The sequence below is a fragment of the Gadus morhua genome, chromosome 6 (assembly GCF_902167405.1).
Source record: "Gadus morhua chromosome 6, gadMor3.0, whole genome shotgun sequence".
NCBI lineage: Eukaryota > Metazoa > Chordata > Actinopteri > Gadiformes > Gadidae > Gadus > Gadus morhua.
Genome location: NC_044053.1, coordinates 21118226 through 21123225, shown reverse-complemented (window position 1 = coordinate 21123225; position 5000 = coordinate 21118226). Strand labels below are relative to the sequence as shown.

Genomic DNA, 5000 nt, shown 5'->3' with positions numbered 1-5000 from the left:
GGATCCAGTGGTCCACCAATGCTATGGCAGAACTCCTGGTGGGAGGCGGCACAAAGACCGGGCCATAATCCAGGAGCTGGAAGGGGCGGACTCACGCCCGGTCCCCGGTTGTGCTGGACGGTCCAGCGTGTTTCCTCCCTGAAGAACCCGGTAGTAGTAGGGCTCAGGCTACAAAGTAATCATGCAGTCGGTGATCTGGAGTGGCAGAGCCGTAGTAGCTGCAAAGTCTTGGTATAAACAACAAGAACACCCACGCACACACACACATACACACACACACACACACACACACACGCACACGCACACGCACACGCACACGCACACACACACACACACACACACACACACACACACACACACACACACACACACTCACACTCACACTCACACTCATAAGCTGCTGCTTATGCACGGCAGTGGCGGGGGCGCCCACTAGTGAGTAATCACTCAGTCTCACGCTGTGATGAATGGAGGAACCCCCCCCTCCCCCCTCTCACATACACCCCACTCTGCCCCATAGAGATCCCCTCAGGCTATCAGCCTGCTTTGATCAGTTACATAAGAGATGATTTCACGCCTTGCTTCGGTATGGAAAATACAGCATGGAGGGTGGCAACAATATTCCACTACTGCATCACTATCACGATAACTACTACGACTCCTAACCAAAGTGATGAGGATGATGACCAATACTACCATCTTCATCTGCTGTAAAACCTCATGAATGGATCCGTTTTATTCGTGGTTTGTGAGGACATGTCATGTGAGGACTGCTTGGTCCGGCAGTTCTTCCAGAGGCTCTGCATTGCTCCTGGACCTTTCACTGGCTCCCCCTCCCCTCAGACGAGTTCTCTTTGTGTGTGTGCTCCTCTGCCCCCAAAATAAACTCCATTAGAGCCGTCCTCAGCCCCCCCGCCCACGGCGCTAGTACCACTCTGCTGCTATTGTCAGCCCTCCGTTGGACCGGGGAGGAGCGCGGCCCGGGGGACACGGCGCCATGGAATGGCGCGCTGAATCGTTGAGCCGGTCTCGCTGGACCGCAGTCAGCCCTCTTATCTGTGTACCGCACACAGACACACACGTACACACGCGGGGCGACAGCGGCGCACGCACACGCTGTGTCAACGCCAACGCTGACACACAGCGACGCGCGGAGACACTTGGTTGACGGGCCGTCAGGTCGCTCGCAGCCTGAGAGGGCTTTTTCCCCCCCCCCTCTCTTTATATATATACTCTCCCTTTTCTGTTCTCCTCTCGCCTGGCTCGCTCTCTTCATCTGTCTGCCTCTCTCACCGTCTCGGCTTGTCTTTTCCCTCTTGAACTCTCCTTTCTCTCTCCCCTGTCTTTCTCCCCTCCCTCCCCCCTCCCTCTCTCTCGCTCCCCCTATGTATGTGTCTCAGGTAAAAATAAACCGCAAAGCTTCAGGGAGCGTAGCGTCAAAGCATGTGTGTCTAACGGTCTCCCAAAGCTCCCTCCCCCGTGGGACGGTACATCACTATGGGATAGCGGCGCCCTGCGTTTAGGTAACAGCTCGTATGAGAGATGCATGTTTAATGTCTGACGGAGACGTTACACGGACGCCTTCGATACGGCTCCCTCCCTGCGAGCCCAGATCCCCGGCGGACGTAGCCTCCTTGTGTATTCACATGGCTTCCCGTCGCGAGTGACGGTAAACACCCGCGCGAGGCCATCTGGCGCCGACATCGTCTCAGTAAACCGGTCGCGTCAACTGCAACCGTGTCACTGCCTTCCAAGGGGTGTTACCATGGCGATGGGCATCGGCAGACGACGAGCGGCACGCCTTCTGTCGTGCGCCTGCGTTGATCCCGGGCGTGTTGCATGGTCGCGCTCAGCGGCCTGTCCAGATGTGCGAGGTGTCTGCCGGCGGGCTCATCAAAGGCACATTACCTGCAAGCTTTCATTAAGAGCGCGCCTCCGGTGCCTGCTGCCGGGGTCCCACCTTTTCAAGTGGGCCCTGTGTTCAGGGGACGCTCCGTATGTGCAGAAACCATCCGACAGAGCCTCGCGTTCTGAGGTGGAAAACCGCCCTTGATTTGTTTTTGCTATACATTTTTGTGCATTTGAAACAAAACAGCATGTGTTTTTTGTGTTTCGTGCGTACACAGGAATTCAAAGTGCAGGATTGGCAACCTTTTTATTAAAACGTTTTTAGATGGACTTATTGACCCACAAAAAAAATATAAACTGAAAACGGAGACTTCAGATGAATACAAGAGAAACAATACGAGGAAACGACACAAGGCACAGCAGAAGACGAGGCGGCTTAGAGCCTATATTGGCTTTGGGATCGACCATCAAATATATTGGCCTGCGTTCTCATTCCCCTCCGGTTTATCTGTAGCAATGTGTGGTGAGAGCGGAGAGGCGGGGAGTCAGGAGACAACAGTCCTTATGAGGAACTGTTTGCCTTGCTCTTGTGTGTGAAATGGGCTCTAATCAGAAACTGCAGGGCAAACAGTGGGGCCGCACGGAGACCAGGACGCCCGCCTCCATGTGGACTCTCCAACACCCGGAGAGCAGCTCCCGGAGATCCTAATGAGCTCACACACTGCGCAGCGTGCCTTCTCCACCTCCTCGTACTGTCTGTAAAGCACTCACACTCCATGTCTCCTGGAGTCGGCAGTGAGGGATTCTGCAGGGTTTGTTTGTGTTGCTGCTCCTGGTTGAACGTAGCGTCTGTGCTCCACACACACTGGTCGGTGATGTTGACGCTACGATGAACACAATGGTGGTTCTTGGGTATGATTGGGATAACGGGATACTTTGAGGGCTGAATCATTTCACAAATCGATGGTGCATGCTGTGCACGGGTGCCAGACACTGCTCCTCTATTGAACTACAACACCCATGAAAATATGCTTTGGGGTGACAACATGTTCTGCTGTCTGCGACCAGCGGTACTAGTTTGATGGGCAATCAAATCCATAGAAGTATGTGTTCCCCTCATGTTCCCTTCACATGGCTTTGGTAAACTCAGTTATATGACTAATAGCAATCATTAAGTTGTACCGTAAATAGCATCTTGAAAATCTAGTATTTAATACCTATAACTCTGTTTACAATGATTAGCTTTCCTCTATAGTTTGGTGCTCATTCTTAAGGATGAATGTCTTGAAGGCTTGGGCAACTCGCTCCAGCACTTAATGTGACAATCAACAGAAGTGAGACTTCAGATAAAACAAAGTATTGGAAATATAACAATTAATGGCAGCGATTGATGCAGGTCAGACCCAAACAAAAGTGCTTTCTGTTTGAGTGTGAATTAAGAAAAAGGCAGCATTCTTGGCTCTCTTTTTTAGACCTATTTGCCTGCGGCAAATCTCTGCAGAGAAAGGCAGTTGTGTAGCATGGAAGCATGATTTACTGATATACTGGTTCACTCATTTCTCCATTCAGTGTTAGCTTGACAGCCTGGTATAAAAGCAACGCTCCATACACACATCATCCAATGGTGCCGTGCTCGAACTTCCAGCATTGATCCAAACCTTTGTCATGCCATTCGGCACCATCCACTGCCATCCATTATATCAAATCCAGAGCCAGGCCTAGAATCGAATCAAATCTAATCTTCCTATGTGTGTTGTCCTTTTCTGCACGCTGCTGCACGCCACGGCCCGTCTGGTGTGTTGCACGCTTAGAAGCCTTGCAATGCTTTACAACCACGGATAACTTCTTTTAAGATTGGACATTAAGGTAAATGTGTAAAAAGAGATTTATAGATGTCGTTTTTATGGCAACTTTGGAGATGATCGCATCAGACAGCCATAACGTTGAAGATCAGCCCAAAGATATGTCAGACCTTCCTGGAGTCACTCGCCATTTTGTTAAAAACTATACTTACTGTAAATCAATGCATGGGCAGCCAGCACTTGGCTTACACTCATAGCTGCAGCTCATGTAAAGTGCCCAGCATTGGGAAAAGCAGGATAGAGTGAAGGAGGGAGGGAGAGGGAGAGATGGAGAGGGAGAGAGAATCTTCATTTGACATTGCAAACGGCGTCAGTGGCGCGCCTCTCGGCTGTTGATTGAATGTAATTAGGTTTTCTCGTCTCCGACGAAGGGCTGTTTTTAATCTCTCACTGGCACACTTGGCGGGAAAAATGATGTGCATGGAGGAACCCGTGTGTGTTCAGTCATGGATTTATGTGTGTGTGGTTGTTTGTTTATTTGCGTATCTGTTTCTACATGTCTCAGTGTGTGTGTGTCTGTGTGCGCGCGTGTGTCTGTGTGTGTTTTGAGAGTACATCAATGAAAATCCAATTTACGCCTAGTTACAACACCAGCGCAAATAAATTCTACATTTAAGCGCCACTGACATCAAACGCGTGCGCATCCATGGCACGATGTGCCAGGATTGTTATTATCTGCACTATTCCTGCTCGCTGTTTTGCCTGGCGCTGATAAAATGGCAGCTCATCCCCAAGTGCACACACACACACACACACACACACACACATTCCCCTACCCTGCCTCCGGTGCCTCTTTCTGGGGCAGAGGAGAGGACCTTACCCCCCTTCGGTCCCTTCCTGGATAAATAATGCAGGGTCTGTCACTGCTAACAACACACTAAGTGGAGTTGTTGGCTCGGACCTAATCATGTAAATCTGGCGTGGCTCTAACGACGTGACCCGGTCTGCGTCTCCCCCCTCTGCCCCCAGGAGAATGAGTATCAAGATGTGCTCCAGGAGAAGGCCCACCTGAGTCTCCAGTTGTTCCACAGCAGCAAGAAGGGTTCCGAGTATGACAAGGTAAGAAGGAGTGTTTCGTTGTTTTTTTGAATTTGCCCAAGTGGACAAAAGGTTTACGTTTATGCCTCGTAGGTTTATGTCAGGGGAAAAGGTCTGCGATATGAAAGGGTTATTTCATTATTATTTGTATTTCATTATAACTAACACTATCTCAATTGCTTGATTGAGTTATGCGTCTTCAATTCAATTAAATTCAATTCAACTTTATTTGTATAGCCCTTATCACAGGTA

The 5000-nt window shown here is 50.1% G+C and overlaps 1 protein-coding gene across 10 annotated transcripts in view; it reads left to right on the top strand.

Moving 5' to 3' along the window:
- rimbp2b (RIMS binding protein 2b) overlaps nucleotides 1–5000 on the top strand; it is an 81882-nt gene that overhangs the window by 33781 nt on the left and 43101 nt on the right. For all 10 annotated transcript variants that reach the window (XR_003977053.1, XM_030357806.1, XM_030357810.1 and 7 more), the window contains one exon: nucleotides 4680–4769. The gene's annotated coding sequence lies outside the window, so the exon portion shown is untranslated. The remainder of the gene's footprint in view (nucleotides 1–4679; nucleotides 4770–5000) is intronic.